The 25,926-nt window shown below is 41.3% G+C and overlaps 1 protein-coding gene across 2 annotated transcripts in view; it reads right to left on the bottom strand.

Annotated features, from left to right (window-relative positions):
- The window catches only part of atxn1a (ataxin 1a), a 92,394-nt gene that overhangs the window by 12,390 nt on the left and 54,078 nt on the right, over window positions 1–25,926 (bottom strand). Inside the window, exon 3 of one of the 2 annotated variants that reach the window (XM_083925808.1) lies at window positions 16,552–16,671. The gene's annotated coding sequence lies outside the window, so the exon portion shown is untranslated. Of the gene's footprint in view, window positions 1–5,500; window positions 5,637–16,551; window positions 16,672–25,926 lie in introns of those variants that run through there. The other variant, XM_083925809.1, reaches the window with a different exon arrangement.

Genomic DNA, 25,926 nt, shown 5'->3' with positions numbered 1-25,926 from the left:
CACACACACACACACACACACACGTGCGTGCGCACGCGCAAACTCTCTCGCTCTCTCTTTCAACAACCAGTGCACAAAAAACACATACACAGTCCAACTTAAAGACTCACATTTGCACACTTGATAGTGGGCAGACTATCAGTTGACTGACACTCTACAAACTTGCACTAAAAATGCACAGCTTGCATATACGTTATGGCATCAACAAACTGATTCTACATATTGTAGCTAAAGTATCTTGACATAACAGTGGATTGAAGCATTTATTATTGTGCATTTGGAAACGGTGAGAGCCTGCAGAAGTGGAGTTGAATGAAATAAAATCAGCCAGTTATGCAGCTAGTCTAGTAACATCAAAGAATACTGTATAAGGCTCCAATTGTTGCTAACTATGCTCCGGTTAGACCACATAACACAGACTCTTGTATTGTTGATGACTCTGATTATCTGATCTCTGCAGCTGCCAAGCCACAATAGATTTAATCTTTCAACTCCAGAATGAAAGGGTCAACACCTCAGAGACTTCCCGAGGCTTATTTGCTAATTCCTGCAGTGATACCAATTTCACCTAGTGTGTGTGTGTGTGTGTGTGTGTGTGTGTGTGTGTGTGTGTGTGTGTGTGTGTGTGTGTGTGTGTGTGCACGTGTTCTGTAGGACGAGGAGCATATTGCATCTCAAGTAGATTCCTGTGATTTAAGAAGTGTCGCATTGCTACTAGAACTGCTGAGACGGGCGTAGGAATAAACACACATGCAAATTCACATGCACATACTGTACAGAACCCCCCCCCCCCACACACACACACACACACACACACACACACACACACATATATAGGCTTTATTTTATGGTAGTGAGCATACACACCCACTTTCTCGAGCACACACACCATCTGTTAAATGAAGCAGGCATGACTCAGAGGTGTGTTGAGAGGTGCTGTCGATGGGTGAGCTTTTAGCACTGAGATGCACTCTTCTCTCCCTCTCCCTCCTTCACCTCCACTCGATTCCTCTCCTGCCTCAGCCTGCCCACCCCTCCTTCTTCATAACTCCATTCTCAATTATAATTCTTCCAACTAATGGGTTTTTGTTCATAATCGTATCTCCGTGTCTTTGCTTCTTCCCTCTTGGCATCCTTTCACATTAATCTTCTACTTGTCTCCCTCCTGTACCACACCTCAGTCAACGTACTGTTCACGCTGTGTCATAAAACACAGTTGGTATAGATAGATTTAAAAAATAAAAAAAGAAGCCAAACTTGTATTCAACAAGCGGTTGCTTGAATGAATACTTTGAGATAAGAGGAATATTATGTGTTTGAGAGCTCTAAGATCAGAGACATTTCATATCGGCTGTCACATCAAACACTGACAGTGTCTGTACATCCAGCCGCAGATCTGTTCCAGCTGCCATCTTTGGTTGCTTTTATCTTCAGAGAGAGGCACTTTATTTCTGACAGTTCACGGTGGCATGTGAAAACGGTTTCTGAGAATTCCAGGAGAAATATTATATACTTTGTTTAATGGGATATATTGTACTGCTACAGTGTAGTGGTAGAATGAAACTAAGTACATTTACGAAAGTATTGTGCTTAATTTGAAACTACTTTACTTGGGTGTTTACATTTTTCCTCAGTTATACTTCTACCCAGCAGTACACAAAATACTTTTACTTTTTGTACTTTAAGTACATTTTGATACTAATACTTTTCTACTTTTACTTCAGTAAGATTTTGAATGCTATACTTGTTTATTGGAGTATTTTCACACTGTAGTAAAATAGTAAAAGAAGAAGAGTACTTTGCATGGCTTGCTATGAGCAAGTCTGTTAGGTGGTTTAATGTCTTACATGGCTGCTGAGTTTTACAATGGGAACTTAAAATGATTTAATATATGAAAACAGGAACTTAAACCTGCATTAACCAGTTGGGGGCAGCAGAAACAAGCATCAGTTTATATGTCATGAACATTAGATACATTCATCTGGAGTAAGGTTTGCCACCTGGCGAATCTAATTCCAATAGGCACTCTACCTTTGGGCCTTCACCTCCAACAATCCGGAGGGAAATATCTGTCCCTTCAGCAGCTAAATGCTTCACCACTTAGTTGCTAAATTGTCTGTCTACTTTTTGGTATTGGACATGTAGTTACAGTGGGATTTTCGAACTTCTTTGCTGAAAACAGCTGCCAGCTGTGTATGAAAACCACACTGAAAAAAGGCAGAAAAATAGCCAGGTGAAAGATGCTAAAGATGCTCAGTAGAGCTGAGAACTGAGATTACACCCAGCCGTTTGATTCATTGTTAATATGAAAATATTGATCAGAGCAGCTTTGACTATATTACTGCAGGAACAGAGGGTGAGATACAGACAAATGCACAGATACTCACAAAATAAGCATGGGGTAAAACATGAACTTTCTAACTATCCTGCCGTGTTAATGAGAGAGGAAGAGAGAGAGAACGAATAGGAAGAGACAATGCTGAGAGGGAGGGAGAAGAAGGAGTGAAAGTAGAGAAAAGACTACATTCCCTCCTTGTTAAACCTCACAGAATGCACGGTGGGAAATGTTAGTATTTGAACAAAAAAGAAAAACTTACAGCAACAATTAATGATGAAGAGTCTGAGACAAAGGGATTTGAGCGAGGGATGAAGAGAGGGGTATAGAGTGGGGAAAGGCTTGCGACAAATGGGAGACATGGAGAGAGAAAGAGAGGCAAGCTCAACTGACCTACATTGCAAAAAGAGAGAGTATTGCTTCACTGAAACTGACACTCAAACACACATTCACTGAAAAGCTATGTCACCTGAATCTTGCTGAGTTTGCAGCTGTGTGTGTGTGTGTGTGTTGATATCAGATGACCTGTAACCCAAGCCGTCTGTCCTCCATGTGCTTTTTAGTCTGTCTGTCTCTCTCTTTCTAACTCTCTCTCTCTCTCTCTCACACACACACACACACACAAACACACACATTCACAAATACAATGCTCCACCTTACCAAAGTCTGTGTGAGTCAGTAACCTGAATCGTTCACTCATGCACGATACTATTGTCCTTCTACGGTCAAAACAGTGGAGGTGTGTATATGTCATCGTCTCTTTTCTTCACACTGAAACAGCCCCACACACAGCCAAACGCACGCATGCGCACACGCACTCGCACTCGCACACGCACACACACACACACACGCACACACACACACACACACACACACACAGTACTACTGGTTGAATTATAAAGTACTGATATTGGTGTTTAAAACCCTGCATTGAGACAGAAACAAACTTTTCTTTCATGTATCAATTACATAAAAAAAGAAGCCATTTTCAAAGTTGTAAAAGCAATACACATTAAAGCATACTTGCTAACTGATGCATTTAACTTACATGACAATCTATAATTCATACTCGAGCAGTAATGGAGTGCTTTGAGGTAATGGCGCCAGTGGTACAATCCTATGGCCAACGATACTGTAACTATGGTTATTTGCAACAATTATGAAATATTTACAGCAACAACAGAAAATCAAAGACACAAACATTGGGTTTCACAGTACTACAGTCCATCAAAGCAATATCCTTCCTAAACTTCACTGAACAGCCAAAACACTAAATGCAAATATCTTTTGGGTTCAAAGTGATACGTTTCTCTGTATTAAATTTGTGCATGGCTTTAGCTTAGTGACATACAGCGCAATATTATCATATGGAACTTTTGGTTCTGACTGAATCACATACTTAATAAACAAATATTTTTAACAATGACATTATGCTTTTATTTAATAAATGTAGTGGCAAAATCTGCCAACTCTGTTGCTTTCAGCTTTAGCTGTTACCTTCTACAGCTATAATTATATGCAAGTATGTCCAGTCCATAAACAAAATCTACTCAAGCTCCCCTAAAAACAACCCGCATTTAACTTTGCATAACTTTGATATTAAGAAGAATAATTCCTGGCATTACTTCAAATATTGCTCTGTAGTGACAATTATAGTGAGCATGGCCCTGAGCTGGGTTAGACATCTAGAAATGTATGTTTTCCTGTGCTTTTTGTTGAGGCCGAACATTTCTTGGGCTGAGCACGAGTGAAGAATCACAACATGCAAACCACTAAAGCCTTTAGGCAACAGAATGTGTTGACACAGTGCCACAAACACACAATGAATGTTTGCTTATTAAGGATTTCATTTCAGAACTTACTAGATAATTAGAGAATAACTAGACTAGAGAAACTAGAGAAATTACCTTTGTTTTGACACTATCTATCCAATGTGTCTCTATTTTGTCCGCATTTCGATAAATGCTACAGTAATATAAAAACACTGCTGTGCATGTGCTACATACAGTATGTCTGCTGCGTTTGAGCGTGTATGCCTGATTGCCCAGTAATAATCATAATCATGATCAAAGGGATAAGTCCGACGTGATGTGTTATCTCACTGCTAAATATAGTTTAACTGGAAAGTACAGTGTTGCTGCAGGCTTTTACTTCTCTCTCTCTGTCTCTCTCTACTTCTCTATTTCTTCTCTCCTCTATCTCTCTGTAGCTTTATGTGTTGTTTTTTTCATTACTGTGGGTGTGTGTTTGCATGTGTGTGTTTGCAGTACAGGGACCCTTGCCAGGCTGGGAACTTTGACAAGGCTGCCACTTTATTCCCCGTCACTCTCGGCTAGTGATTACACACAAACATACACACACACACATCCACGCACGCATGCACGCACGCACAAACACACACACTCACACACACTGGAGTATGGTCAGATAGTGAGGGAGTAATGGAGGATCTACCATTGACAGATGGAGACAGAGAGTTAGAGAAGCAGGGGAAGAGGGAAGAGGGAGGGAGGGAGTTGTGCCGGAGAAAAGAGAAGCAAGATCGAGGGAGAGGGAGAGGGAGAGGAGAAGGAGAGAGAGAGAGAGAGAGAGAGAGAGAGAGAGAGAGAGAGAGAGAGAGAGAGAGAGAGAGAGAGAGAGAGAGAGAGAGAGAGAGAGAGAGAGAGAGAGAGAGAGAGAGAGAGTGAGTGAGTGGTGGTTAAGAGTTACACAAACAAAGAGAGACACTGATGGAGAGGAACAAATGACTGTGAGAGAGTCTTTTTTGGAAAACAAACACTTAGGCGGCGTTGCAGACTTGCACTTTCTCACCCCTCAATAACCCTGAGGGTGGTTGGTTGGAGGGGTGGGTATGGGGGGGGAGGAGGTGTAGACAGACAGTCAGCAAGAGCCTGAGAAAGAAAAGAGCCAATGGAAAGAGAGGAATGAGAGTAATGTGTGAGAAGAGAAGTGAAGAAGGGAGGGGAAACACTTCAGGGCGACGGGCGAATGGTAGAAACAGCAGCAACGAGTGTAAGGAAAAATTAGGGCAGACGCAGTACGCACTTTCAAATGACATACTGTGATACAACAAGACAAGCTTTCGAGACACACACGCTGACTCGTTCTCCCTCCCACACACACTTTCATTCAGAGAGAAGGCAAAACTGTGTGAAGTGTACTTACCAGGGTAGCAGGAGTAGCCCACTTCTGCAGCATGCTCTAACTCCCCCTCTCATTCCTTTCCTCCCTTAACTCCTCTCTTCTCTTGCTCTGCCGTGTCCCTTGTAAAGCACCCGGAGTGTCTCTCTCTCTCTCTCTCTCTCTCTGTCTCTCTCTCTCTCTCTCTCTCTCCGTCTCCCTCTCTCCCCCCTCAAGCGGAAAATCCCGAGCAGATTCAGTGTACTTGTGCTACAAACTGCTCTCGGCCTTTCTCACCCTCCAACCCCACCCACCCCCAATCTCACACACGCACACACACGCACACCCACATACACAGCCCCTCTCCTAAATCTTGACAGCAAGGCAGGAAGCTTCCTCACTACCACTGATACACAGCACCCAGGTGATCTCACACAAACACACATATATACACACACACACACACAAAATTGGTAGCAAACACTTGCACACGCCCACAGGGAGGGAGTCCCGCATGCAGAGCTCCAATGTGTATTATGCAAGGGGCTGAATGCGAGCCAGAGCTCTCACTGTCTGCCCTACACACACACACACACAGACACACACACACACACACACACACACACACACACACACACACACACACACAGGGCCCCTCCCACGGTTCGCTCAGCCAACTTCATCAGGTATTCATTCAAAAAACACACACACGCCAGCTGGCTGCATGCCCAGAGACCGCTTACAAGCAGCAAAAGAGAACGAGAGGGAGAGAGAGAGAGAGAGAGAGAGAGAGAGAGAGAGAGAGGGAGGGAGAGAGAGAGAGAGAGAGAGAGAGAGAGAGAGAGAGAGAGAGAGAGAGAGAGAGAGAGAGAGAGAGTGGGAGGTTGTTACAGTGAGAAGGCAGGAGGGGGAGTGTGGGAGATAAAGAGGGAGGGAGAGAGTAGCACTAGAGATTATAGAGAGAGAATACATGAAAGAGTGACACATGAAAAACTCATGTATACACACAGATATGCATGTACCTGGGGCTGGAACTATAATCAATCTGTCTCAATTTATTGATGAATCTTGACCTATGAAAATTTAAACAATGGTGACAAATGCCCATTACAAATTCCCTGAGGCCAAGGTGATGTTTTCAAAAAGGCTAAATTTGATTTACAATTTAAAAATACAGAAATAAAACTGAAAAATAATCCTCACACTTGGGAAGCTGGGAAGCAGAAAATGCTAATTTTGTGTTATTTTATATTCACTAACTATCAATTCTGACAATCAACAATTTAAACCATTGAGTGTATAATTTATAGAGGTAAAGATACAAGTAAATGCACTAAATACATCCACTGTCAAATATACAAACAAACTTGTGTTATACGCCCAAACACGCAGGCTTGAGAAGAACATCTGAGATCAATGACAGAAGCAACATCAGAACCAAAACTATCTTTTTTTCTGACAGGGTTGCACTTCCCACTTTCCAACACTAGATGTCACGACTGATTACCTAATTGACAGCCTACAGCAGTCTATTTCCGTTAGTTGACCTAGTTAAAAGACCATTTGGAAGTAAATATAGATGAAATGTGCTCCTCAATGTTATGAGATGTAGCACGCACAGGGAAGGAGTGAGCACACACTCATAAGATGTTAACACACACGCAAACACACACACACACACACACACACACACACACACACACACACACACACACACACACACACACAAACACACAAACACACACACACAGTAGTAATGATTCCCACTGGACTCAATGCGTCTAAACATGCACTAAAAACACATCCTGTTTGTGTTGGTTGGTCTTCCTGTCAGCTTGATATCAATCCTGTTGTTCAACATTGGATATTCAATGAGTGTTTAACTATTGCAGGGCAGGAGACATTCTAGCCTTTGCTTTTTAATGTGGTAATAGGACTAAAAAGAAATAACCAATTGTACTCAGAGAGGCTCAAGAACATTGAAAAGTGGTAATCTCATAGTTCTCTGTGCTCTTTTTCAATTTCTGGAAAGCATTTTTGTTGATAAGCACTCAGCGATGATGTTTTACATCATTTGTTTCTCTTCCTGGACTTTGTATTAGAGCAGTTTGACTTTCTGTAGGTACTGTACCATGTTTTTATTAGTTGTTGTTGTTGCTCATATTGGAGATAAGTTCCTGATTTGCTACAGCGCTATGCCCACAAATCACAAAATGTCCTTCCTGTTTTGAAACTAAACCATTTAAAAACCATTTTGTTATGAAATATGGGGGTGTGTATCCTTTAGTCAGCTTGTCTTGTATATATTGCAAACACACAACTACAGTTCTCTTTTAAAGCATACATGTTGCAAAAAAGTGAGATTTCCATGTTTTTTAAATTATAAAGCAGGAGGAGGTTCTATATAAACACTGTGAAAGTATCAAAATGCTAAATCCACAGAGAAATGCACACAGACCCTTTTAACCGCCGTCACAACTTCTGTAGGGTTGTGATGTCACAATTATACTATATAGGGTAGAAAGTGCTGCTACAGCGCCATTACAGTCATTCCTCCGCTGCAGTGACGGTGCAGAGATGCCAAGAGCGTAGATGCAAAATACCTGGAAATGCTAACCAATCAGAGCAGAGTGGATTTTCCAGAAGGGTGTCCGAAAGAGATAGGCGCTTAAACAGATTGTCAGACAGAGGGTGAATTAATTTACCGGAATATTCAGACTGACAATATGACAACAGTATGTTTTATAAAAAACATTAAAACATGCAAATGTGTTCTAGTAGGAACTTAAAATACAAGTATGAATCTGATAAAGAGCATAATATAGGACCTTTAATATCACTACTGAGTTATAGACGAAAATTATCTAAGTAGTGTAGAAGGACAAATAGGATACAGATAGAGACTCAATAAACACAGAAAAACAACACAGACAGAAAGCCAAAACCAGACTAGACAGTGTATTTGTTTCACAGTCATTTTCCGTTGCCTTGGCATCTAATTGGAGCCTCTCTGTATTTAATCATAATTCATTTGTGTGGGTTTGTTTACAATCTGCCGTCAAGTGAAAACCGTGTGAGAGAGAGACAGCAAGTGGGGGTGGAGAACAAACACAAAGAGAAGAGGAAGGAGAGAATCACTTATGAGGTATGAGATTTCTTTTGAATGGGGATTTTAGTTGTGCCTCTGTTATGTCTTTGTTCATCTGGTTAGTCTCTACATTTAAAACTTTCTCAGTCCAGCCAAGGTAGCCACATGTCGACCCTCCACACTGTCTAATTATTTCCACCAAGGAACCTGTTTTGGTTGGATGTTAATAAGCCATCAAATTATGTCGAGACTATCATCACTTCATCATAACTTGGTAATATCGAGTGTCACTACTTCCACAAAATCCATGTTTTATTATCCCTGAACTTAAAAATCTCTTTATTAACCTGCCACCTCCTCATAATGTACATCTATACTTCGTGACTAATGGATTTTTATATGTATTACATGAAATCACAAAGGTCTGTTTTATACAGACAGATCTTGAAAACATAAGCTTGTCGTGGCCGACAAGCTTACCGTGCCTAGGAGCACTGGTCAAACGAACTAGACTTTAGCCGTGAAATGTGCTTGGGCACAGTACAGATGGACAGTGTGAGTGCGCCCTTATACAAACTTTATAATTATTTATTTGTAGTAAACACAAAGCATTATGCTGTGCCCTAAACAGGGTAAATAAACAAGAACAAATCATTTACCTGCCTGCTGGAATTGGTCAGGATTGACCAAAGTGAAAATGTAAATCATGATATAAGCAATAGGTTCTTCATAACATCACAGCTAACTCAATAATCACCTCATAATAGCAATCAATGTAATGTTAAGTGCGGTAAAATCTCCCTCAAAAAAATACCGCTCTACTTTCTTCTTCTTTTACAGTCTCAGAGCCAGTCACTAAGGAAACAGATGAAAGGCTTCTATATATACTCATATACATATCACAGACTGCTCTCTCTCCTTCCACACAGATACCAACTCTCCCGCTCTCTCAGTCGCCCACACACACAACCCATCTGCCCCCCCCCACCCCCCACCCCCGTCTCTGTCGGCGAAAAAGTCTCAGCTCTCTTGTTTATCCATGCCTTTCCATCTGTCTCTATGTGTGTGCGCGAGACAGGTGCAGAACCATCTAATGGTCACATACCAAACACGCATATAATCACTGTAAGGCTGGCTTTATGAAGGCACGCCCTTGTTACAACACCCTAATCATATCATGGCCACATCCTCTTTATAGTCTATCATTCATAACCTTTTGTAATCATTACATAATCATGTTCAACATCAACAGTGCCCTCTGAATTGTGCACACAAAAATGTTTCACTTTGTAGACCCCTTCACCTCTCTGTCTCTCTCACAAACCCTCTGCCAGGCTGTGTTAACTCGCTGGCAGTGTAGTATGCTGCTTCAGCCCAAGCCACATCCCATTCACAAACCTACTAATCCACACACACTATTAGATCCCTGCTAGTACGTACGTGTGTGTGTGTGTGTGTGTGTGTGTGTGTGTGTGTGTGTGTGTGTGTGTGTGTGTGTGTGTGTGTGTACAGGATTAGGGAGGGACTGGAATGGATGGGCAAATCACTTCTAAGCTCCTCTATTGCTGTATAATCCTACCAAGTACACACACGCAGAAGCACAAATAAATGCGTAAATATGCATTTAGACGGGCATGCGGATACACACGCACAGCCATGAACTGAAACTCTATCACTCTCTCATTTTCACACTCGTACAAAGCATGTATTCGCAAATGCCTACGCACACCAAACAATAGTTGTCACAGACATTCAGACACACAAATATGCAGGCAAATGTCCAACACACTTGTTCAAGGGCAAACGCAGACATAAACACCCGAATGTTATTTCATAGACAACACTGAATATAATCCTGTTCATAGAATGTGTGTTACGGCACAAAAGGGAGAGCGAGAGACACGTAGGAGGGGAGGCAGTTGCAGGGAGAAAAGGGAAAAGAGATAAGTAAAAGACAGAAAAGAGGAGCAAGAAAAAGGAGACACGTTATTCAAACTCTATTCATCTTTATGCCATCCCTTCATTCACTCTCCCCACATAGATCATGATATGATAGTTTGCAGAATGTCTCTACCTTAAAGCAGACTACTTCATCAACTTGATCAAGCTTTTCAATGGTCATTGTAAGAATGGAAAAAATGTACAAAACCTATCCAAGAAGTTCAATATTTTGCATATTGTGTGATAATATTAAACTCAACATTTTTAACCACAATATGTGAATTGTCATGGAATTATGGCATCTTTTTGATTATTCTAACCCTCGTTTACAATGAAAGAAAAACTTTCTAATTATGGAAAACAATTTCGTAGATAGATAGGATAATTAAAATGCAAAATTAAAAATAAAGGGTGTTAGAAGTGTGCAAGAGTAGATCATTTGATCTGTATTTAAAATAATTAAAATGTAAAATAGAATCGTTACAATTACAAGTAGAGGTTGTTTAACACTGATTTGATTTTAAGGAGGTGTTGCATTTTGCTGCAGAAGTCAATCAATATTTTTATTTAAAAGTCAATGTGTAATGGTAATTTAAAGCAAATCCTCTGTAAAGTGTATCACACCTCAACTGTGTGCTCCAATGACCTTTTCATGTGGGTGGGACATGGTGAGAAAGACAAGCAGGCAATCAGATGATGGGAGTGTCATAATTTCTAAGCTGAAGTCAGGTGGAAGACAGGCTGACAGGTGTGGGATGTGTGACTTTGAGGAGCTGAAGGGAGCATGGCGCTAAACAGCGCCTGTGGACACACAGACACACAGAAACAGACACAGACACAGACACAGACACACACACACACACACACACACACACACACACACACACACACACACACACACACACACACACACACACACACACACACACACACACACACACACACACACAAACACACAAACACACACTCTATTTTCTCTTGCATGTCAGAATGGAAGAAAAAGACTGAAAGAACAGTTTTTGTTTTCCTGATCGTCCCTGCATGTGTCCACATTTAGGACAGAGATATACAGCCATACTGTTGTGTGCATTGAAGGTGAATTGCCCCGCTGTATAGGCAGGCGGACTGGCACTAATTGGCATGGCAGCGGGCATTGTGTGGATGAAAGAGAGGTGGGCGACTGCTCACCATGTGTCCTTGTCTGTGAATAATGTGTTCCACCTTTTCAAAAGGCACAAGGACAAAAATGTCAGACAGGCAGCAGGCAGCACTGGTTGAGCACGCAGACTCGCACAAATCATCAAAGGGCTGCGCTCGACACGAACACGCATCCGACAACCCTGAGACTCAACAGGACACACAAGCTGTGCACACCACAGCCATACCGAACTCAGGCATTATGCAGACAAACAAATTCCACAGCCTGACACACACACACACAGACACACACCCACAACCAATCACTGCAAACTCCACAGGTGTCTGCATGCTGCCAAGCAGTGTGTCTACTCCTGTACTCCTGGAATAGACTTTGATAAAATAAACAAACCAATATGCACGTCTACTCACTCTATACAATAAAACTTATATAATCATGTTGAATAGCCATGCTGATTGCTTGTCAAACTCCCATACGGGAAAATGGCTCCTGTCAATTGGGCAATTTCAACAGAATGATGCATGTATTTACAGGGTTTCCGTCAGTATATTGCAAGCCGACTGCCTGCCGGGCCTAATTTGACTCCCCTCCAGGTCTAAACATTGGGGATATATATATATATATATATATTAAATGTATTTATAAGACGAACGTTAGAGAGTGAGGGGTTGAAAGTGTGTGTGAGGGTGAGTATGAAGTTAGCAGGAACATTATACTGTAGCTGTGAACATAGCAGTGAACCATGTCAGTGAATAAATGCTACAACTCTTCAAGACCCAAGCCAAGTTCCCGTGTCTCACTCGCCACCTAAATTAAGTCAAACGGGTTAGCCCTGAAACTATGTCAACTAAGCTCCGGGCTAACTTAAGGTAGCCTGACTTTTAAGGTGGACCACCTATTTTCCTTCCAGTAATATTTTACATATATAGTACATCATAACAAGATTTTTGTGATAAAGATTTGTGTGAGTGAATATACTGAGCAATGAACTTTATCGTTTAAAGGTTACAGTGAGTCATCATTCCCAAGATCATATCCGGCGGCCAACAAAATTGCATAATGAAAGCGATGCTTATAGGAAATCAAGCTAAATGCTGGTGGTGACATTTTTTCTATAGCTATTACAGTGAGCAATCAACATTTACTTTAGAATGGTACGCACACATACACACCCACACAGACAAAATTATTTTGCATGCATGCATCCGTCTCATGGATTGAAAATAACATGTTTGAGAAGCTGTGGCAGAGTGTGGTTGTAGTATCCTTATAAGCCCAGAACCCTTTGACCCTGACCCAAATTCAATGGCAAACCCAATCTTTCCCTTGAAGATGCGGAGAGCAGGTCTAAATAACAAGAATGTCACATTGTAGTGGGACTGCACAGTGACAAGGACACACAGAGAGAGAGAGAGAGAGAGAGAGAGAGAGAGAGAGAGAGAGAGAGATCTCCTTAGGCAATTGATCCGAGGACATTATGCGGAACACTATGTATATGTGTGTGTGTGTGTGTGTGTATGTGTGTGTGTGTGTGTGTGTGTGTGCGCGCGCGCGCGTGCACGTCTGAATGACAGTGAAACTCGAGGCATAATGTAGTACTACTAGAAATCTTTTGAGACTGCACTTAGTTCTGCTCTTGTGTGTGTGAGTGTGTGTGAGTAACCATGCATGTAGAGAGAGAATGAGAAAAAAAAAAACCAAGAACTTGGCAGCTTGTGACTAAAGAAGCATGTAAATGTGAGCTTTAGTTACTTTAGTGTGTGTGTGTGTGTGTGTGTGTGTGTGTTTTATTACTCATGTTGTGGGTTATGTCCACTCAAGGTAAACCATTTCATTTTAGAGTTAAGTCTTTGGCTTTTGGTTAATGTAAGGTTTAGTTTAGCATGTAGTGTTTATGGTTAAGTCTCCAGAGGATTATTTAAGTCAACACAATGTCCTTGTAAGTGACAAAAACAAGTTTGTGTATTTGTCTCTGTGTGTGAGTGTTTCAAGAGGACAGCATAAAGGAGTGCCTCGGTTCAAGACTTGCCAAAAGCACTTTTCCCATACGCCAGGGAGCCAAGACTTCCCCAACCAGCCAAGAATAGCACCAACTCTCTCTTGGTCTCTCACTCTCTCTCTCTCTCTCTCTCTCTCTTCTCTCACACCCACACATACTCAAGCACTCACACTTTTTACTCTGTGGATTCAACGAGAAAGAGGGTGATAGTGTGAAGGAGGGAAGTACAACCTCACACTTCAATCAGCACAGTGAATGAGACAGAAAGACAAAGAAAGACATATTATCTGAATTATTCTATTGTAAACCCTGTACAACATGCTTTGCCAGTACTGTACATATAGTCATGCCAGCACCTAGAAGATGGATAAACACTTAAGTCTCACTTTCTTGTCAAATACGTGCTTTGGCAAGATATCACACTAATAAAGCTCAGTGAATTGAACCCGCAGAGAGAATAAACAAAATAGAGAAAGCAAGTTGAGAGAGGAAGGCAGGCAGCCCTCTCCAAACTCTCTGCTACCTGTGGGGTAAATGAGAGTGCTCAGTGTCAGTGAATGAGTACATTTGCATATGTGTGTGTGTGTGTGTGTGTGTGTGTGTGTGTGTGTGTGTGTGTGTGTGTGTGTGTGTGTGTGTGTGTGTGTGTGTGTGTGTGTGTGTGTGTGTTTGTGTGTGTGTGTTTGTGTCCACTTAAACAAGCATGTCTGCTTAAGACAAGGACCAGAGTGCACTCCCTGCTCCCATAGCCAGGCAGCAAATGATGAGGCAACATGGTACCCACTCCAAAAAGAAAGGAAGGACAATTCTGTAACCTTTAAGAAATACTTTACCCTCATCCACACAACAGGATATCACAAATAATACTTCATATACATAGCATTGTTTAAGTATGAATTTAAAAGCTGTGATATGCAACTTTTCTGCCTTAAAATGTAAAACTAAATGTTTCTAACGATGTTCAAACCCAGAGAAATCCGTAATTTCATTCAAGCTAGCCGTCGGTTACATTTGGTCTCCTGTCAATCGCACCATATCCCCTTTGAGCTTGTGTCGGTGCTGTACTTGTCGGCCAGAAGCTGTCATAAATTGAGTTTTTATACAGTCTTTCACATTCACCTCTCTACTTCCAGTCCGTCCGCTATGTTACCCTCTTTAATCCACACACACACACACACACACACACATGTTCCTATTACACTTGTGCCCTTACTACAAGCCAGACTCTGAAGTTGTAAGTTCCAGATTTTTAAGTACAAGTGAATACAAGTAGAAGGCCTTTCTTCAGTGTGGCATATGATCAGTCACCATTGTTTTAACTCATTCTGTGATAGATAGTAACTTAAAAGACAATTACCTAGATGAAAATCTTATGGATTATATCTTTAACTATGCCACACTTTTATGATAAACCTTTTAGATCTTGGTCGTTATAGCTATATATTTCTGAGTAAATGTTAGCAGCAGCTTGGCCGCCAGCCTCTTCGCCAATGAACCAAGTTTGTTTGTTTAAGAGAGAGTGAGACCTCTACTGCCACTACTGTTATCCACTAGCTTAATTAGATTTGATCACTCATTCATGCAAAGAAATTATTAAGGAACTTTATTCTTAGCTGTGACTTTCTCTACAGTTGAGGTTGTTGCTCAAGAACATTCACTCAGTATTACTTTTTAATGTCTGTTGGTGCCTGTACTGTGCAATAATGAAATGTTTTTAATTAGTTTGTGATGCATATTATTAGCTCATAGCTGGACAGTTCAGTGCTGCCTTGAGACTTAACCTGCCAATTAGTATCCTGACACCGTAGTAAAGTCAGACATTAATCTTCCACTCTGCGTGCAGACTCCTGGTGGAGGTCAGTTAGTGTTTGTTATTAAAGTTACCCATGTCAATTGTTTATTGCTCACAACAGCAGTAAACAGACCCCTCAGGGAAAGAGGCAAGTGGAAAATAACACTCGTCTCCAAACGGGGGGAGTAAGTTGAAAAACTTCGCTTATATTGATTTTCATTAAGTCACTGGAAGGATGCCTTAGAGTGAGCAGAGAGAGAATCTGTCAACCAGAAGACCTGCGTTTAAATCCTTGACCCGGAGCATTTGCTCTGCAGAAATGTCCACGAGCAAGATAATCCCCAGCCACTCTAAAGGTGCTTTTCTGCAGCTGACCCTGCGGTCTTACTTCCCTGTGGAAGGGGAGATAGGGAAGAGAGAATTTCTCCTCTGGGAATCAATAATACCACAAAAAGGATGCATTTGTGCTGCGAGTAAGAGGAAACAGAAATTCAGAGAGAAATCAAAGCAGGTTGCTTGTGTTTAAAGAATGGCTGATTTGTTTATGAAGAAATACATCATTGAGCATGCATCAAAACGAGATACCCAAACACACATCGAAATAACGAATACAAACAAGCAATAAACTACAGTCCCCCCATCTCCTCCACCCGGCTCCCCAAATTAACTTTGTTTAATTCACTGCAAGCTGTGCATTTGAGTAACTGCCACTTCACTCACATTAAAATCAAATGCACTTTACTTAACATTCATCTGGGCTGTGACCAGGGTGACAGGCTTATCAGCAGAGCAAGGCTCGTGGCTAGGAGGAAAACACTGGGCTAAAAAAGTCCTTGATGTCAGACCGAATAACATCAAATTAAACACGACAGTCAGACTAGCAGCTTTTAGGTTGTAATAGCAACACAGTGCCAGATTGTCAGTAATGATTCAGCCATAGATAGAAATTGTATATGGATTCAGCAGTGAGCAGTGAACTTATAAGCTTATGAAGCACAGCTGAAATATACTACAGGTCTCTGTCGATTCATAAAATCAGCTTACATAGCAATAAAAAGTGAATTAATTTAATGAAAACATGATGTAGGCACATCTTAATAGGCAGGGACAACCTCACCTCATTCAAAACAACTCCTCCAGACCCCCCTGGTTTGTCAGCAGGTGGTACAGCCCATGGAGAGGGTTCCAGACTATCCCGGAGCGCAGTGTGTTCAGGGACTTAGGGACTCAGCACTCCCTGGTGGATGAAACAACAACAACAAAAGTTGACACTAAAGTAGGAATATTACTGATTTATAACATGAGAGGACGCACTGTGCTGTACGCATCGACAGGGAACACACATGCATTCAAGGGTTTATTTAACAAAGCCAGCACATGTAACTCAGCTTTGATCCATGAGCATAAACGACAATATAAGGTCATCACAGCTCGCTTCAAACTGAGTTGCGACTGCAAACAGGCAACATGCAACACATTTGTCTTTTACATCGGCCTCTGACTTTCCATATGCACACATTTGTACAGATCCCACAGTGAAGAACAACAAAAGCCCTACAGTGATGGTTATCGATGTTGATAATGGCAGTGCTTCTGAGCAAGTGAATTTTATTGATGTGAAGAGCAAGAGAGAGCAGACATTACCACATAATTCCGGAAAAAAGATCACCATACATGCACACAGACAATAAAGTATATATAGTGGGCTTGACTTTTACCCGTTTTGATACACATCCCACTGCTAAGGTCAAAAGTAGTAAAAGCAGAACATGGCTAGTAGTAGCAGTAGTAGTAGTAAAAAGGCTGTAGTAGTAAATGATAGACTAGAGGTGTCCAATCCTGCTCCTGGAGAGCTACTGTCGTGCATATTTTAGGTTTCTCTCTGCTCCAACACACCTGAGTCTAATGCTCAGCTCATTATCAAGCAGCTGAAGCGGAGCATTTAAAGTTTTTAACCTTTTTTTTTTTAACCCTTTTCTACAGCAGGTTACAGCAGGGAGAAACCTAAAACATGCAGGAGCAGGATTGGACACCCCCCTTAATAGACAAGAAATCTGTCCAGACGCAGGGCGTGGTAGCATTTGTGGCACTTATACATCATCAACAATACTCTCTTGGCCCTTTAATCGAAAAGTTGTATCGAAAACTTATTTTACTGTGAACGACAGGAGGTTTTACTGAAGATGATGACTTTATTGTTTACATCTGCCTCAAACAATATAAGTCCAAGCGAAAATACAAAGGGCCATCAGAAATCTATTGGAAATGTCAAATTAGATTCATCCTGTCTTCCATTTTCTCAGTAAGTAAGTGATCCGGTCACTGTTTCCATCAATAACAGTCACCTGTCGCAGCCCTGGTTTCCACGGTGACAGGTAGACAGCAACTTATGTAGACAGGTCAGAAAAGTTAATTTAATGGAGATTACACCTCTCCAACAACATCTTTTAATTTAAAAAAACACGAGTCCATATTTGAAGAGAATATTAAAAAAGGTAAATATCTGCAAAAGTATGAAAAAGCTGAATGCTCAATGGCACATCGGCAGTGCCTCGGAGGTGAACTGGCGTTTTCTCCAGCCACCAGTCACAACACTCCATTGTTGGTCCATACATGGACTCGAACCAGCGACCTTACGGTTCCCAGCCTACTTTTGTGAGGACTGCCCTGATGATATTATAACATATGAGCAACAGTAATAAAAAAGCTTAACATTTGAAAAGAATATTTAAAAAGCTGAATATGTACAAAAATATAAAAAAGCTGAATGCTCAAAGACACCTCGGCACTGCCCAGGAGTTGCTATGGCCCCATACAGGGTAGTATCAGAAGGCCCTGCACTTATATGTAGGTCTAACTAAAGCAGCCTCTGCACTGAAATGTAGAGACACACGCTTTGAAACAACTCGTTCTCACAGAAAAACTATGACTTGACTATATGTCTTCATATTGAGCATTATGAAGGTTTAGTCAACATGGACGTGTTTGTTGTGTGGAAAAAGTGAAAAATTACTGCTAAAGTTTTCTGTCTTTGACCCTGCGTGCTGACCATATTTATCTTTGACGTGGATGAGAGCAAGAAGGCATCTCCTGGTGTTTTGATCACCAGAATTAAAAAAAAATAAGCTAGAGGAGGAGGATTTATTCAGAAAGTTTTGTGAAACAGCTGAAGCCAGAGTGAGGCAACAGCATAGGGATTCCATACACTCTGAATCGCAATACACACTCATAAACTCTGCTCAGGTCTAAAAAAACATAAAAAATAAACTGTGATTATAGGAAAACTGTAAAAGATATGAAAGGGAAAAGATTGAGCCGTATAGGTCAAAGTCTTGGGAACCATTTAAAGTTGGAATGAAGTATTTAGGTAGAGTTTTGTCCAACTAGATGAGGTTCAAAGAGAAGCATGTTTTAAATGATTTAAAGCTGAACTCCATTGGTTTGCATTAGAAAAAAATATTTGAAAAGCTGAACATATGAAAAAGTATGAAAAGCATAAAAAGGGTTGAAAATCAGCATTAAAGAGCTGAAAAAGCTGAACATTTTGATAGTTAAATGTTTTTTGTAGCTGAAAGTATACAGCAACAAGAGGCGACTGAAGAACGTACAGAAGAAGTATGGGGAATAAAAATAATAAACCTTGGGATAACATAGGTTGGAACATAGCATTTCCACCTGCCTTTTAAAGCCCACAGAATTATAATATGTATATACATATATGTGTTTATACATATTATAATTCTATATATATAATAATATACCGTGTATATATATTTTTACAAGCTTTTAAACATTTCTGCCTATTCTTTTTTAATGTCCGTTACTCTTGTTCACCGTACATCTTTTTCATTCTGTAGCATTCATTTCCTACTGTCTGCATAATGTTCTATCGTTTTAAACTTTAAACTTCAATGCAAATACAGGTCATCATTATAAACACAGCCTGTCATATTGACAGTGGAAAAATAAATTAAAAAAACTTCAGTGCATCTTTAAAGATCAAATGTGCAACAAGCGGATTTAAGTCGCCGCCCACACACCGGCAAAAGAGACAGACTGGCTGATCGTCGACAGCGTGCACACACTCTGTGGGACTAATTAGGCAGGTTGTGGTGGAATGATGGGGATGTTACAGGGATGCAAGAGACATGTTCCCTACTGTTAGTCAGCTGCAGTGTGTGTGTACGTGTGAGAAGGTGTGTGGGACGTCAAACATCCTACTGACCCACTTCTTACACATCTGAAGACAAGGAAAGAGTGTTTTTGTGTCGCTGTCTAGCTGTGGGAAAGTGTTTCATTGGAAGACAGAGAGGGGAATTACAGCGTGTGGTTGATTTTGTATGTCACTTACATTAGTAATGATATATCACCCCATGCACACTTCTTATGTTGTGCATTATGACTCTATTCTACAGAGAGCTACGGTGGAAATGAGATATGGTAATGGGACAGTGAGACATATGCATAGCAAGAGAAAGAAACAGAGGAATTTCTGGTATGGGAGACATGGGAAAATCAATAAGCTTTCACGGCTGGGTATAGTATAGTGTCGGGCTTAAGTTAAGCATGTAAGCACACACACACATTAAGCCAAAGGCACACAGAAAGCAGCATGGTTTGTGTGCACTATAGATGTTCGTAATGTGTGAATGTTAGGCAGAAAATAGATGTGTACTGAGGCCATGGATTAGCAGACACCAACTGGCAAAGGAGTCCATCATATGGTGTTAAAACGGCGAGGGAGAAAGAGGGATGGAGATAAGAGAGGACGAGACAGATATAAGAGATAGCAACAAAGAGTGAGAAATAGCAAAATTAAAAAAAGAAAAGATCCAGAGGTGACAGCGGGGAAGACAGATGGAGAGAATAGAATGGACGATGAGGTAAAGCAGATACAGAGAAAGAGATAGGCGAAAGGAAGGCAGAGAGAAAGAGAGGCAGAGAGAGAAACAGATGGTGGCAGAAAGAGGCAGATAGAAACTCACTGGGAGGACAACACTGGCACCGCCAGCGAGGCACAGCGGGGAGTATGGAAAGCTGAAAAATGTCAGCGGAAAAGGGAGGAGGAGGATAGTGAGAGGGAGGGAAGAGCAAAACTGGGAGGGGGGGTCATTCCAAAACTGTGCCAACTTTTAAGGAAAATACTATGATACCCGATCAAGTTTAAATATATCACCTGCTATGGCTCGCCTTTGTTATGAGACCATAACACATAGGGATTAAAAGAAAAGAAAGGAATTGTATTTGAGAGAGATGAATTTTAACAAACGCAATTCTTTGTAATTCTAGCAAATGAGACTGTGAGGAGAAACATACTGTACTGCCACCAGTATTACCAACATAATACTGATATTGACATTTAGCAGATGCGTCAGATTTACAATTGAAAAAGTGCATTCAACCTCTAAACTAAGCTGCTAAGAGTAGCTTCAATACTACAGAAAAAGTGCATAAATGATCAAAGCATACCTACATTTTTTATGCTTGTGCTGCAAGTCTACATAGGGGTCAAAGAGATGTTGATCAAGATAAACTTACAATGAGTTAACAGGTGATGGTTTGTCAGTACAGCTGAATGTTGGACACAGAGGGTGAATGGGTTCACAGTTTTTTGTTTTTTTAGGTGTGTGTGAGTGTGTGTGTGTGTGTGTGTGTGTGTGTGTGTGTGTGTGTGTGTGTGTGTGTGTGTGTGTGTGTGTTCGTGTGTGTGTGTGTGTGTGTGTGTGTGTGTGGTAAATGGGCTCTTACTTATATAGCGCCTTTCTAGTCTTCTGACTACTCAAGGCGCTTTCACACTACTTGTCACATTCAACAGTGGAGTCACTAATACGTGTGTGTGTGTGTGTGTGTGTGTGTGTGTGTGTGTGTGTGTGTGTGTGTGTGTGTGTGCTTGTGTGTGTGTGTTGAAATGGATCGAAAGGTGAAGATATTAAACACACCCCTCTGGGTGAGTGTTTCTCTGTACTTGCCTACATGCTGGCGTGACTACGGCATGAATACTTTTATCCACTCAGCCATCACTTCATCTGTTCAAGTGCTTGCATTCTTCCCATTCTCTCTTCACCAAGTTTAGTCAAAAAAAAATGTGCAGTCTTTTTTAAAATGGCTGTAGACTCTGGAACCACAAGGACCGGGTTTAAATACTGATGTTAGAATTGAACCCCCCTCTCAAGGTTGCACTGGTTACTCTGTTACAGTGAAAATTACAGAGTTGAATGTTGGATAAATAAGGTTAAAGGTTACAGTAGGACTGGGTACAGATGACAGAAACATGGTATTCAAATCAAAATGATTGACACGTAAAATGTGTGTAATTATAAATATTTTAGTTTTTTTCTAAATGGACCTTTGCAGAAAGAGACGTGAGGGAACATCGTTGGTATTCACGTTCTCATTCTAACTTGTTTAGACCAATTACACGCTCTGTAGTACACAGCTCATCATTTATCACAAATATGACAGACAATTACAGGAACACACACACACACACAGAATACTTTGGGAGCTGACGTAGTGTCTGACAGCTGTTTGGTTGGCTGAGGCAGAAGAATGCAGTAAATCTTTTTGTGTGTGTAGGCTGAGTGACTGACCACTGTAATGTAAGGGAAATGCCTTCCTCAACCACAACCCCATTTTCCTAGACTCCAACATATCTGCCATACCACAAGTGAGGAATCAGCCCTCTGAAGGTTCAAGGTGCTCATAGCAGAGAGGAATGCAAGTACACGTCCGTTACACAACATGTCTGGGAAAAACCAGTGTCCTTTATCTACCATTACACACTCACTCTTGCTGTGTTAGTGGAAGTGTGTACGTGGCAGCTCTGTGAGAATCAGTGCCATAACAAAAAAGATTCCTGTGGCTGACCTGAGCTATTTTTAATATCCAATTTTATGATACACTGTTGGAAGGAAGGAAAGAACAAAGAAATATCACAAGCCAGGAAGCAACTACAAATCACTGAGCAAAGGCAAACATAAAATAAAGGTCAGTATTTCCAGGTTTACAATACTTTCTCTCTTTCTCCTTCCACTTACCAACTCTTTCCAACCATTTATAGCCATTCTCTGCTCAGTAATCCTCCAGTCTAACGCCCACACGGGTGACAATCAGGGATATTTGCAATCCAACCCCCCTGTAACAAGGGAGGTTGCTAGTACAAGCTGTGTGATGAGTGATTTACAGCCCACTGGTACACTTCATAATGTTTTACCGATGGAGGTCATACTTCTCACCCACTCAGTTAAATGAGAAGTCACTAAATTAATTAAATTCAAAGTGTTTATATTAAAAGAGCATAAAATCAGTGGGCGTCTGGTTACGATGCAATAATATGAATACAAGTTGGAACGCCAAGACTCCTTCTGTTGGTGCAGGAGCTAATCGTAGCCTCAATAAACTAGATTTAAAACAAAAGAGGGAGAACAATGGGGCAGACACTTGAGAGTGCTCGACTTAGCATTCATAGTCAACTACAGCAAGTGAATGGACTAGAAAGAGCATGTTATAAGGGATATGCACTGCCTAGCAGGAAATAAAGACTTGACCAGCTAATTTCAAAAGAAATTATTACCTTTTATGAAATATAACGTGACATAACATGTCATTTTTTTTAGGGGGTGGGGGGGTGTAGTGCTGCTGACTAATTTATTAAGCCCAATAAACTATACACTATTTGTGGAGTCACTCAGTTGAAAACAGGGCTGTTTTTAAGCTTAAATGATACATACAGTATCATGCTTATTTTCAGGTTCATACTTGTATGTTGGGTTTCTACTAGAACATGTTTACATGCATTAATGTTAAAAAAAAATGATTCACCTAGTATTCACCTTGTGTCTGAAATGCTCTTTTAGTGCATGTCTCTTTAAGACCGCCTTCTGAAAAAGCCCAGTCTGCTCTGATTGATCAGCTTCTTCTGCACCGTCACTGCAGCCGGGGAATGACCGTAACTGCACTTTAGCAGCACCTTCTACCTACATATAGTATAGTTGTGACATCACAACTGTGCAGTAGTCCTGATGGCTCGTTTCTGAATACGGGCTGTGTAGGTTTCTAGAAATCAGAGTTTTTCAAAGTTCAGAAAAATAAAGTCTAACTGCTCAATTAGCCAGCTGGTTGGGATCAGGTTGTAGCCATGACTTTCCATCTCTCAGTAGCAATCAAAGATTATAACAAAAAACACTAATTGACAAAATATTTACTTGTTGTCCGAGACCCTAATGTCTGATGAGTTGAGTAATCAACCAAGGGAGCAGCTGTTGCTTTGAACATTACTTTCACTTGTTCCACACATTCACAGACACACCATCAACATCCAACCCCTTCTCTATTCATGACAATGTCTTCTGTCGTATAATAAAGAGTGTCATGTCTGAGCTTAACTCCGTGAGGCTATACTTTACTTCACTTGTGGGTGGAGCACACAAACACGCAGGTCCATAAATGCATGCACACACAAACAAACATAGAGATAAGGACATGCATTTGTTTATCCCAAATAAAGACAATGGGGTGAAACAAATCCAAGGCTGTGTGTGCGTGTGTGTGTGTGTGTGTGTGTGTGTGTGTGTGTGTGTGTGTGTGTGTGTGTGTGTGTGTGTGTGTGTGTGTGTGTGTGTGTGTGTGTGTATGTGCAAGCTTCTCCGTAAGCGGGCATGCTGAGAGAATAGGAAGCATGCTTTGTGTGCCAGCCCTTTCCTTGGCAGTCAAACAAGGACACTCACACTCTCTCTCTCCCTCTCTCTCTCTCTCTCTCTCTCACACATAGACACACACACACACACGCACACACAGTGCTGAGCGTTTTTAATTGGCCACTGATTTGCCAGTTAGTGTTCTTGCCACTCACTTCACCTTACTGTGTTGGCTTTCTGCCCTACAACCTGTGTGTGTGTGTGTGTGTGTGTGTGTGTGTGTGTGTGTGTGTGTGTGTGTGTGTGTGTGTGTGTGTGTGTGTGTGTGTGTGTGTGTGTGTGTGTGTGTGTGTGTGTGTGTTGTGTTTGTGTACGCAATTGAAGGAGGTTCAGTTTCATGGTCAGATTCTTTAAATCCTCTCAGGCTGTAAGACAGCCTTTCATTCTAAGTGCCACTTCATTCAATTAATTGAACATTCTTCATCTCCTCAGATATTTTGCGGTGTCAAAGTTCTGCGTCTTAGAAAACATTTTCAGTGTCTGGCACTGCTATTGTTTAGCTGATACTGAGAGCACATTTCTATTTTTTTTAATGATTTTATACCAAGGCCAAAACATGATCTAAGTGCAAGTGTAACAGCACACACAGTGCAGCGTTTTTAACACACTTCAAAGTCTCTGCAAAGACAAAACATGTGCTGTAAATATCTGTTTTGTCAGTGTTACATGCTACAATACTCTTGAGGCTCTTAAAACTCACACATACACACCATGTGCATTGCGGCATGTATCACTGACACATCGCGAAGTGTGCTCCATGGCTTATATTTTGTGTCTGAAGAAGAAGAATTACTTTATTTTTATCCCACACGGGGAAATTCAATTTTCACTCTTATTATCGTACATGTTACACACACAGGCCCGAAATACACACATGCACAACCAGGACCTATACATGCAATTGAGGAGAGATGTTAGAGCGAGGGGGCTGCCAGTGACCAGCGCCCCGAGCAGTTGGGGGTTCGGTGCCTTGTTCAACAGCACCTCGGCAGTGCCCAGGAGATGAACTGGCACCTCTCCAGCCACCAGTCCACGCTCCATATATGGTCCACACAGGGACTTGAACCAGCAACCCTACGGTTCCCAGCCAAGTCACCTATGGACTGAGCTACTGCCGCACTGTGTGTAACCACATGAGTGTACTGTGGAACATTTTGTTTAAAAAAAAGAAAACACACTCAGACAACCTTTCAGTGATACATTATGGGTTAAAAAACTTACAATGAAGTGTCTGAGTAACATCTAGTCTGTGTTACAAGGTGTGTGTGTGTGTGTGTGTGTGTGTGTGTGTGTGTGTGTGCGTGTGTGTGTGTGTGAGTTATGCACATGTTTGTGAGATTTATGAAGCCCATATTATAAGCAGATTGCATCCTCTCTGGCAATATTTTGCAAGGCAATGACAATCACCACTCATTTCTCTACACACACACAGACGCCAATGAGCAACCCAAGGTCAAAACTAAGAGGATGAGATAAGTGTGGTATGTGTGTGTATGTGTGTGTGTGTGTATGTGTGTGTGTGTGTGTTTGTGTGTGTGTGTGTGTGTGTGTGTGTGTGTGTATGTGTGTCTGCATGTGTGCGTGATGACATCATTACTAGAGCAGAGCACTCTATAGCTGATTGATGGAGAGAGGGGTTGTTATGATCGACCGTGAGATCATTGCCCAGCAACCAGACCTTGCCGCTGTTCGTGTGTGTGTTTCTGTCTGTGTGTGATATGAGTCCTACAATCACATGAAGGACAGGTCAGCCTGTCTCACACATAAAGAACAAAAACCAACACAGAGAAACTGTG

Source organism: Echiichthys vipera, assembly GCF_963691815.1.
Source record: "Echiichthys vipera genome assembly, chromosome: 13".
NCBI lineage: Eukaryota > Metazoa > Chordata > Actinopteri > Perciformes > Trachinidae > Echiichthys > Echiichthys vipera.
This window is presented reverse-complemented; position numbering and strand designations above follow the sequence as displayed.